This window comes from Aquarana catesbeiana, linkage group LG04, assembly GCF_042186555.1.
Source record: "Aquarana catesbeiana isolate 2022-GZ linkage group LG04, ASM4218655v1, whole genome shotgun sequence".
Lineage (NCBI taxonomy): Eukaryota > Metazoa > Chordata > Amphibia > Anura > Ranidae > Aquarana > Aquarana catesbeiana.
In genome coordinates this window covers 289,417,147-289,429,311 of record NC_133327.1, presented here as the reverse complement: position 1 = coordinate 289,429,311, position 12,165 = coordinate 289,417,147, and the positions used below count along the sequence as shown (strand labels likewise).

Here is a 12,165-nt window from a genome sequence, read left to right as displayed (position 1 = left end):
ATTTGATGGGCACTAATAGGCAGCATTAATTAGCACTGATAGGTAACACTTGTAGGCAGCATTGATGGGCACTGATAGGTGGCATTGATGGGCACTGATACATGGCACTGATAATTGGGGCACTGATTATCAGTGTAAACAATTTACTGACATTCTTGACAGTTAATGGCAGTCCTTTCCTCACACAGACACAGCACGGGAGGAAAGGGCTGCGGATAACCGGCAAGTCTGTTTACATGTGATCAGCTGACATCACATGGTAAAGGGCCGATGTGATTGCGCTGGATGCACGTCCCAGGGGGCATGCGGGAAGCACGGTTTTGGGAGGATGTCCATGGATGCCCTCCCAAAATTTGAAGCCTGGAGCTCGGATGGAAGGGGGGGGGGCCCATCATTGTTTCTTGCACCGGGGCCCTGAAGGTTCTAGTTATGCCTCTGACTCTTATGGCAAGGGCATTAAAATCTATCAACAAATCTTATAAACCTATTAGACTCAAAATAGCAGACAACGTATACACCAGTAATCCTCTTAAAATCGTACAGAAATTTAGCTCTCATTTGAAAACCCTATACATAGAGACAATTAAAATTAACACTGAGGCAGCGAACGCCTTCTTTTCATGTATCACACTACCAAAATGACGGAATCCCAAATATTGTCAATAGAAAAACCAATAACTAGTGATGAAGTAGCAGAGGCTATTAAAACATTAAAAATAAATAAAAGGCCGGGACCGGATGGATTCACAGCCCTTTTTTATCGAACTTTTACAGACATTATCTCACCCATGTTTGTTGAAGCGTTTAATGACCTATTAAATAATAAATCCTTTAGACAAGAATCATCTGCATGATTCCTAAAGCACAATCAGATGATACCCTATGTACAAATTATCGCCCCATATCCATGTTGAATATGGACATTAAAGTGTTGGCAAAAATTCTAGCAACCCGACTTAATAAGATCATAGGTACTCTCGTACATCGTGACCAAGTAGGCCTCATGCCCTCCAGACAGGCAGGTGACAATATACGTAGAACAACCCTTTTGGCACACATAGCTAAAAAACGTCACATTCCTGTTTGCTTTCTTTCACTTGACATAAAGAAAGCTTTCGATTCTATTGCATGGCCCTACTTGAAATATACCTTGCAGAAATGGGGATTCGGTCCAAATTTTATAAATTGGATTACGGCTCTATATAACAAACCTAAACCTAAAGCGTATGTCAAATAAGCAGGTTACAAATCTGATTTTTTCAATATTGAGAGAGTCACAAGACAAGGATGTCCCCTATCTCCATTGATATTTAATAGAACCACTCGCGCTAGCAATTAGATCTGACCCCACTATAACAGGTATAGAAATAGGAGGATTTCAACATAAGCTCTGTTTGTTTGCAGACGATATCCTCCTATTTCTCTCATCTCCACAAGTATCAGGCCCAAACCAATTCCCAATTCTCAATAAATTTGCTAACATTTCTGGTTTATACATAAATCCTAAAAAATGTTTAGCATTAAACATATCTCTTTCTAACATTGAACTGACTTCAGCTAAAATTAGTCTTCCTTTCACATGGTCGAACAAGTCAATCCCATACTTAGGCATACATCTTACAGCATCGTTAGCAGATCTATCAGTTAATTACCCTCCAATTTTAAAACAACTATCAAAATTAATGAAATCATGGTCTCTTTTTCCGTTATCGTGGTTCGGAAGAATCAATTCGGTTAAAATGACGATTTTGCCGAAACTACTATATTTATTCAGAGTACTACCAACTCTTATTCCAGCTTACCACCTCAGAATATTACAAAGAAAAACATCGTCATACATATGGGGTTCCTCCAAACCACGTATACAGTTACATACACTATATCTCCCAGAGCTAAGCGGAGGCCTAGGTTGCCCTAATTTTGCTTATTACTATAGGGCTGCGCACATAGCCTGGCTAAATATCATGCCTACCAGGAGACCCCGTTATGGGTACATATTGAAGCCACAGAATGTGATCCTATTCCAATTTCTAATTTACTATGGATCTCACTAAATGATTGCATACAATTAAAGAATCCCATTACTAAACACTACATTTCCCTTTGGGATAGACTCAAAAAGAATAACCATTTACAATCTTCTCATAACCTGTTGTTGTCATTCTATAAAAATCCTGCTTTCTATCCAGCATGGATATTCCCTAATTCCTTTAAAGAATGGGTATCTAGAGACGTACTGTATATGTATAAATTTGTACATTCTTCATCATTTATACCTTTTTCAACCCTTTGCGAGAGATATGGTCTACCGCAGACTGAACTATATAGATACTTCAAATTAAAAATTTCTTCACACCCTTAGTGTCTACCACATCCACATTAACACACATGACTAGTTTTGAAGAAGTTTGTAAAAAAGATCCACATGCTAGAGGCACAATATCTACTATATACTCTAACTTGCTGGTTCATTCCAGTAAAGACAAAATATCATATGTTCAGAAATGGGAGGAGGACCTCGAGCGTACTTTAGATAATTCAGATTGGAAACAAATATGGTCAACAACAAAAACAGCCTCCCCTAATATATTGGCGGTTGAGGCTAATTATAAAGTTTTGACACGTTGGTATCTAGTACCTACTAGAGTAGCAAAATATGTACAGAACTATTCGGCGCATTGTTTTCGAGGATGTATAGACGCACATGCCTTCATATATGGTGGCCGTGTCCACTAGCTCAAACATTTTGGAAGGGAATATTTAACATTGCAATTAACCTGTTTGGGAAAACAATTCCTTTCGATCCAGCAATAACCCTTCTCAACCTAAAACCTGAATCTATAACGCATACCCAATTCAAATTGTTGGTATATCTATTCACAGCAGCTAAACAAACTTTAGCAAAATCTTGGAAATCACCAACATTAGATATAAATGAAGCAAAAGCTAAAATGAATTACTATATGACTCATGCCAAGATGATAGCTATAGAACTGGACACGATCCCCAAATTTGAGGTAATATGGCAACCTTGGATTACATATGCCATGCCAACCCTAGACAAGAGTGTGCTACTGCCATGGTAGTTGTGATAACAAGACATGGGCTATATTTCAGCTCTGGTTGTTGTAGTGGCTTTCGGCCTGACCTCGCGGACTCTTTCTCTTAATCTTCTTCTTCTCTTCCACTTTCCCTATTATACTTTCTTTCCTTTCTTTTTCTTATACTATCTTATTCTACGATTTCGAAGCTCTAATTGATATTTAAATAATAATCTCTATTATTGCCTAGATATAAAACAAGACAAACGTTGTAGCAGAACTTACATAATTCTGTTAATTGTATTCTTTCCAAATAGATAAGAACTCCAAAGTTCTTTTTCTCTATCATTTCTTTATTTCCTTTTAGAAAATATTGTTTTGTTCTATGTTATTATTAATGAATTAATTATTTTATAAATGTAAATGAGCTTCCTTATATTGAATGTATGTTAATTATTCAATGTATTTTGTGCAAAATCTTTGTACTCAATAAACTATTTTGACAAGGAAGAAGGGTACACCCCTAAAGCTTATCTTATGTTATCTTAATATAGATAATATTCAATTGTTCTTGTTGCAAGTATACTAATACGGCTACAATCACCTCAAGCATAATCGGTCTCAAGACTGTTAAGCAATTTTGTCTGCTGAGGAAGGTGCTTAGAAACCTTTACATGCTTTTTCCTAACTGAAGTTCTCTAAGGCTTATGAAATCTTGGTCCAGTAAAAATATTCCTTTCAGTTGAAATTCCTTAGCATAGTACAAGCTTTGTGCAATCTATTTCTTAGAGAAAAATCACTGAAAATGATATCTGGACAGTTTTCATTAATATGTAATCCCATTATTTCTCCATAATTTTGACTACTATAACATCCTATTAATTGTTCCTCTCTGTAACCAAGTTTACATATTATCAGTCATTATTGAATGGTAATGTAATCTTTCTTTCTTTCTTTTTCAATAACTACTGTACTTTGTTAACCATTACTCTATCTTGGAAGATTTTTTTTTTTTGTAATTCAGAATTCTTATTATTACATACAAAGCCCTAATAATGATGGAATATCTTAGCTCTTTTCTCTCCCTCCCTGGAACTCTCTTAAAATAAACTATTCATTCTCATCTCCAGGATTCCATGCTACACTTGTTCGACTAATATTATACAGGATTTATATAGTGCCAATAGCTTGCACAGCATTTTATAAAATAAAGGGAAACAGTACAGTTACAATACAATTTAATACAAGAGGGTTCAGAAAGCCCTGTGAAATCAAAAAGAGGGTTAAGTGATACGAAGGGTAATGACCATGAGACATGAGCTGATGGAGAAAGGAAATTACTAATTACTATTAATGGAGAAAGTACAGTTTTTTTGATGCAGGTGGGAAAGGGATGAAATCCCTTTTTAAGGAGCACCTAAAGATGGACAGAGTAGGACATAGTCAGACTGAAACTTTCTATCCCAATCTGGAGCAGGAGGTCTTGGCAGGATTGAAGAGTAAAGTTTGGGCGATATTTTGAGATGAGGTTTGGACTCAGGGAAGAATTGTGGATGTTTTGTATGTTACTATTTTGAACTCTATTTCTTAGCCGAATTCAATGGAGAGATTGGCAGGGAGAGTTAATAATTGCACAGAGCAGCCCCTGCTCCACCCCTGCTCTCTGCTCACAAGATTTGACTGACAGAATAAGTAGCCAAGCCTGTGAGTGGAGAGAGAGAAGAGAAGACCGGCAGATGGGCACAGCACTGGATCAATACAGGACTCCGGTAAGTATCAAGGGGGGGGGGAGTTCACAGCAAGTGGAAAATAATTTTTTACCTTATTCATTTTAATAAGACATGGCTGCTACCTTGTACAGAAAAAAACTCAGATTTTAATGGGAAAGCAAACTCTTGATCCTAACTCTGGTCCTAACACCATTTATTGTGTTATATTAATTCTTGTATATTTTATGTTTTCTGAAACACACAAGGGAGAGCATGTTAGCACAATAAAATGGCAGAATAATTATTCAGAATACTAATTAGTAAATTGGCACACCTTTTAAATGCTTGTTTTCCACTAAATAACTAGAATAATGCAATTAGCAGTGATTATTAGGCACATTATTTTATTACTACATTTTTTTTCCTGCCACATTAGTAAATTATATGTCTGCATCCATTGCTTCCAATATCTTTATTGCAATTCTTCATGCCAAAAAATTCTATAAAGCGTCCCAGGCATTCAGATTTCAGTTTACTGGAATTAGGTGAGTAAAATACAGTGATTTCTGTTGGTGTGTTGATCTGTATTCTGTTGAATAACCCTTTTCATAGCACCTTTTACTCAATCAAATTCTGATTCAAATCCTGTTGCAGTCTCACCTGGAATTCCCAGATTATACGTTTTTCGCACACCTGTTCCATCCAGCGATAAGAGACTTGGCTGCACAAGAGACTTGGCTGTCCGAGACTCTCCCTCCCCATTGGCTGAGACTGCAGCAAAATGCTATTGGCTGCTGTCAATCAAAGTCAGTAAGCCAATGAGGAGAGAAAGAGGGCCGGGCCATGCATGGTGCTCCGTGTCTGAATGGACACATGGAGCTGCAGCTTGGCTCAGGTGCTCCCATAGCAAGCTGCTTGCTGTAAGGGCACTCAACAGGAGGAAGGGGCCAGGAGCACCAAAGAGGGACCCTAGAAGAGGAGGATCTGGGCTGATCTGTGCAAAACCACTGCACAGAACAGGTAAGTATAACATGCTTGTTTTTAACAAAAAAAAAAAAATGAGGCTTTAGTATCACTTTAAGTTTATACCTGTCTTTGAGAGTTCTTTGCCATCTAGTGGTTTTGGGTATTACTACTTTCTGGGAAGTTTGCAGTTACATCTGGTGTTTATTGCCTTAAATGCTATAAAAGACATCTTTAGCTCCATATCCTGAACAAAAAACAATTCTGTTCCCACGCCCTTGCTCCTGATTTCCTGTTTGAGTCTATGATACCTGTTGATGTATGGTTTGCTTCTGACCATGATTTCTGCCTATAGTCATCAACCTCTGACTAATTTTGGCAATCCCTGATTGCAACTAGCGCAAATCTTTTGCTTGTTGGGACACAATCGAATCTTTCTATTGTGTATCACATCCTATTGCTGTCAGCTGTTACCAGTCTTGGGGTATCCACAGGGCACAAAGTGGGATCCGTGAGCAGCAACAAAGTCCATCACCTATTGCAGAGTGTGCTGGTGAACAGGTTCTTAGATTCTGTGCCTTGACCTTCTTCTAATGACACAGATGATCTACAATCACTCTGGCAGCCCTGTTGTATATGCCTTTTTCTTTTTAATTCTTTATTTATGGTTCAATAAAAAAATATATATATTTTTTGTAATAAAATGTGGAATATAAAGAGATACAACTTGATCAAAGATATGGTACTGAAGCATTTGGAAAAAGAACAAAGGTAATGAAATTAGTAGAATCAAGAACAAGTGCAGCTCTCACAACACGGAGTTTTATACTCAATATTATGTAAGCAATAAAAGATACTAATATGGATTTCGGAGTTTCCAGATCTATTTTTAGTTTTTAATGAAATTAGTACATAGTGCATAAAAAGTTATTAGTCCAGCATCAGTTTATACAACAACATGCAAGATTAAATTATAAAGAAACTGAAAAAAATGCAGTGGCTCAAAAAAAAACAAGAACTCAATACAGGTAGTAGTCAGGTGGTGAGAAATATAGGGTAAGGATGAAGGAAACAGTCAGTAAAAGAATGAGAAGGGAATAAGGAAGAAACAGGAAAATGGGTGACGATTGCGGTCTAGCCCACCTACAAGCCAAACAGACTTCATTCCTTTCTGGCAGGAAGAAAACGTGTGTACCATGGGGACCACATGACTGCTTTGGAAGAATAAATCACCACTAATGCTGGGTGTCCTACGCTTATGGGTGTTGCTGCATTAGGTAAAACTATTCATTTAGTTTTTTTTAATTTTAGAATGGGGTGCCTCAAGATTGCAAGGAATTGTAAAGGGTACCTTGACTGAAAAAAGGTTGAGAAACACTGATCTATTAGCTAGATAGGCTTTTGTAACCATACAATAGTTAGACACATTGCATCACAATCGCAATTTTGTTTGAAAAATACATTTTCATAAATTAAAATAAAATGCACAATATATAACCCATTTTTTGTTGTAAAATATGAAAGATGATGTTATCCCAAGTAAATAGATACCTAACATGTCATGCTTTAAAATTGCGCACGCATTGCTCTTGCTATAATGTTCATGGCAATACCTCACATGTGTGGTGCGAACACTGTTTACAGATGTGGGTGTTACCTATGTATGCATTCACCACTGTTGGCAAGCAGGGGGGGGAGCACTTTAAAAAAAAAAAGTATTATTTACTTTATTACATTTTGTTTTATTACACTGTCTTTTTTTTTATCACTTTTATTGAAATGTAAACATAACTTGTGTTAACAATAAAGCATGACAGGTCCTCTTTATGTAGAGATCTAGGGCCAATAAGACCCCACATCTCTCCTCTACAATGGAAAGCATCAGTTTTAAAAAGCCGCAAGGCTTCACTGCCGGTTTCCCTTAGCCAAGATGGTGGCATCGGCACCAGAGAGCCAATTCAAGACTCTGCTTGGGTGAGGACATCACTGGATGCCTGGACAGGTAAGTAACCTAATAGTATAATAGTAAATGTTAGCAGCTACAGTATTTGTAGCTGCTGACTTTTATTTATTTTTTTGGGAGGGGCCGGAACTCCTCTTTAAGTGGTTTGTATAGAGAAGAGAGAATGCCTTTTAATTTTGTTATCAGATCCTTTGATGTGGGTGATGTAGGTTCTCATCTTTATGGTATTTAGGAAATTGGCCAGCATTTTGCTTGGTTTGCTCCCATATTCATAGAATACCCTTCTACAGAATGTCAGCTTTGCCTTTGCTTTATCTATAAAAATAAAATGTCTGTTTCTCAGAGTTTTAAGCTATTCTCCTAATTTTTGTGCTGGGGATTTTTATTAACATTCTCCAGTGTCTAAATTTCAGACTGTAGGGAGTCTAATTGGAAGTTACACCAACTTTATGAGAGTGCCTCTTATGAAATATTTATGTGATTCCCATAGGCAAAAGGAGGAGGCTGTGTAATAAATTTAGAGCCTTCTGGATCTGGTTCTTATATATGGGCTCCTGGATAAATGACCCACTTAACTGCCAATGCCATTTCCACTTCATATTTTCCCCCTATCGCAAGGGTGCATTGAGTGGGTGTGTGATAAAATAGTGCAAATAAGCATACATTTGTAGCTTTCAAAAGAGTGAGGTCATTCTGTTGGATAAGGATATTGTCAATCCTGGGGTATGTTTGATACTTTGGCAATTAAAATGTATAATTTATGTTTTGTATGTTAGGGGTTCACTGTGGTAGTCATGAAGTAGTTATTTGACTCTTCTCAGTTTTGAATATGAAAGATAAGAAGCTCCCCTAAAGACATCGAGTAGTGATATATACAGTGATATGTTACAATCTTCTTATGGGAAGTAAGCCCTCTGTGTCTCCATTTTTTTCAGGGAAGGTTCCTAAAGTGGAAATTTGGTTCTCATTCAGTAGATATAAACTAACTAAGGTATTCTTTCTTTCATGGGAAATACCCTTAATGATAAGTAGGTGTCCTGAGTCATCTGTAATGACTTCCTGCTCTCTCCATGCTAGTTGGTTAGAAACTAGAATTGAGACTGAAGAGGCAATATGATAGCCCACAGGAAATCTGGAGCTACTCCACTTTAGGATCCTGTCTACTCTGAAGTGTGCACCCTACAAGAATATTATGTGGGCTCATTGTTGCGATAACTCACAGGTTAATCTAGTTTGCTTTTTTTTTTCACATTGTACGGGGTGATGGGGATTAGTGACATTGGGCATTGAGCAAATTTAGGTCCATGGAGGGAAGGGAGTGTTGGGTAGGAGCTGGATGAGAGAAACAGTGGTGACCTTGAGTGAAGAGTGAACAGGTCTTGCTTTTTGACTGCTGGTGATTGCTGGGTTGCATTTTTAGGTTCTTTTTGGGGCTTTTCCTTGTAGCTTTTTACCACCTTTTTCTGACACTTTTTAAACAGCTGTTTTTTCTTTGCTTCCTTCAGCCTACTAGTTAAGAGGAGTGATTAATTGGTCACAGGTGCTTGAGGCCTATATAACTTTGTGTAGAACTCATTGTGAGCCTGCTCATCTTGAGTCTGCTGGAACTCTGTCCAAGTGGAATTGGACTAAGTGGTGAGTTAAAAACCAGAGCTGAAAACAGGAGGTTATAACAGGGGTCATAGTACCTGTGTAGTGTGAGTACCTGAGTGTTTCAGTAATGGGTGTAAATCGTTAGTACTTGTGTATTGTGTACTGTCTACTTGTGTATTGTGAGTGCACATAGGTCTGCGAGTGCATGTAGGTCTGCGAGTACCTGTGTATTGTCTTGTTGAGTACCTGTGTATTGTCTTGTTGAGTACCTGTGTATTGCCTTGTTGAGTACCTATGTATTGTCTTGTTGGGTATTAGTGTCAGGAAGCTAGTTGTTAGGTAATTTGGACAGGGTATAATCCCCAATCCTCATTAAATTTAATAGGTGCGATGCCCGGCGAGTGTGGAGAGGCGACTCGTTGTACATCTTGCGGCGTGTATGCGTTCCTTGATCATCCGATTGAGGGTGAATACTGCTGTGCAAAATGTAAGCACATTGTTTCCCTGGAAGCCCAGGTTCTGAATCTGGGGAAGCAACTGTCAGCACTGAGAAGTCCCTCCATACTAAAGGAGAGCCAGGAACGTACACGGCAGGTGCCGGCAGGGGCCAGCACAGAGGCAGGTGGAGACAAACAGGTGCAGGCACTAGGAAAGAGTAGATGGGTGACAGTCAGGAAGGGTAGAGGGGGAAGTGCCAGGGAGGCCGATCCAGGGCTGGAGCATCCCAATAAGTACACTCCATTGAGTGACATTGGTGAAACCAGTCAGGGACCAGCACTGCTGGAGCTGAGGGACTCTCCCAGCTGCCATGGGAAGAACTCCTCCAGTGAGAGTGGGGGGGGAGTGAAGGGAAAGGAAAGACAGATTCTGGTGGTAGGGTATTCCATTCTTAGAAGGACAGAGAGGCCAATTATCACGGAACGTCCCACACTCCACTTGAGTGTTTCCATCAGTATACCACTTCCTCCCAGTCTGGACTCAGATATCAGATATTCCAACCGCTCATAAGCACAAAACAAGGCTAGACTTGCTTAGATGCTAACATGGACTAACTTTATTTAGAATCAAAATTACAAGACTTTATATGCCGTTGGAACCTCCTCTAACAATACAACTGTAACCTAATTAACATGAGCTAGTTTACTAAATCATTTACCCAGACTAGGTGACTCAGAGACATGACCTGTAGGACACAGACTTGTGGGCACCAAGCTTCACACAGTAGTAAATACAATACAACACAATACAAACAACAATCTCCCCCCTCCTCAGCCTAGTCATCAACAACTATAGTAGGAGTAGACTGTTCACCTCCTAGCCAGTCCTGGAGGCTAATGTGATCAGCTCACTCAATTAACAGGTTGAGTTCAGAATCAAACAAACCAATAATAGTCTCTTCATACTTCCTGGGAGATATTGTGGACAAATATTACTGTCCCATTTTAAGTAGTCCAAGATATGTTTTCTCACTCACCCTGTGCCAGGAAAGCACAGGGTGACTTAGACATAAGAGGTGCATGGGGAGCTGAAACAAGGGCATCCCCTACTTTCCAAGGGATTCTGAGTTCCACGGGCCCTCCCGTCACACCAATCTGTAACAAAAACCTGAAGCGCCGAACTGTATGTTGTCTACCAGGCGCTCGGGTTCGGCACATCACGGATCTGGTGGACAGATTACTGGGAGGGGCTGGGGAAGACCCAGCTGTCACGGTGCACGTTGGCACCAATGACAAAGTCAGAGACAGATGGAGTCTCCTAAAGAACGATTTTAGGGACTTGGGAGCTAAATTGAGGAAAAGGACCTCCAAGGTAGTATTCTCAGGAATACTACCGGTACATTGAGCCACACCAGAAAGGCAGAGGGAGATTAGGGAAGTAAACAAGTGGCTGAAGAGCTGGTGTAGTAAGGAGGGGTTTGGGTTCCTGGAGGACTGGGCCAACTTCTCAGTATAACCAGTACTATAGAAGGGATGGACTGCACCTAAATGAGGAGGGTACAGATCAGCTGGGAATGAAGCTAGCCAAAAAGTTAGAGGGGTTTTTAAACTAGGCGATGGGTGGGAGATCCCAATAAGAGAATAATATGCGACCAGTCTAAACTACGTGGCATGTTCACCAATGCCAGGAGCCTGGCGGAAAAGATGGGTGAACTAGAGATACTGTTGTACGAGGAGGATTTGGATTTTGTGGGAATCTCAGAGACCTGGTTCAATAGCTCTCGTGATTGGCTGGCAAACATTCAAGGGTATACCCTTTATCGCAAGGATAGAGATGGTAAAAAAGGGGAAGGGGTATGCCTATATATCAAGAATAACGTGAATGTGAGAGATGACATCACTAAGGGAGCTAGGGAGGAGGTGTAATCCTTATAGGTAGAGCTCCAAAGGGATGAAGCTAAGGGGAAAATAATACTGGGAGTATAGGCCCCCTAACCTGAAGGAGGAAGGGGAGACAAATCTCCTATCACAATTTGGATTATCAGCAAGGATGGGAAGTGTTATCATAATGATGGAATTTAATTATCCAGACAGACTGGGCGGAGGAAACCGCGCATTCATCTAAGGCTCGCCAGTTCCTAAATGTCTTGCAGGGCAATTTTATGGGTCAGATGGTAGACGCACCAACTAGAAATAAAGCGTTACTGGATCTACTGATTACCAACAATACAGACCTGATCACGGATGTGGAAATACGGGGCAATTTAGGTAACAACAATCACAGGTTAATTGACTTCAGTATAAATCACACAAATAGGAAACAAAAGGGGAACACAGAGACACTGAATTTCAAAAGATCCAACTTCCCTAAACTACATTGTGACAGACTCACCCGGGATAGAGGCTGTTGGAGGGGACTGAATGCAAGCCTCTTGCCGACCGATTATGGGCCCTGGCAT

General features: G+C 39.6%; 1 protein-coding gene across 1 annotated transcript in view; it reads right to left on the bottom strand.

Annotated features, from left to right (window-relative positions):
• The window catches only part of LOC141141236 (uncharacterized), a 119,552-nt gene that overhangs the window by 20,260 nt on the left and 87,127 nt on the right, over positions 1 to 12,165 (bottom strand). The window lies entirely within an intron of this gene.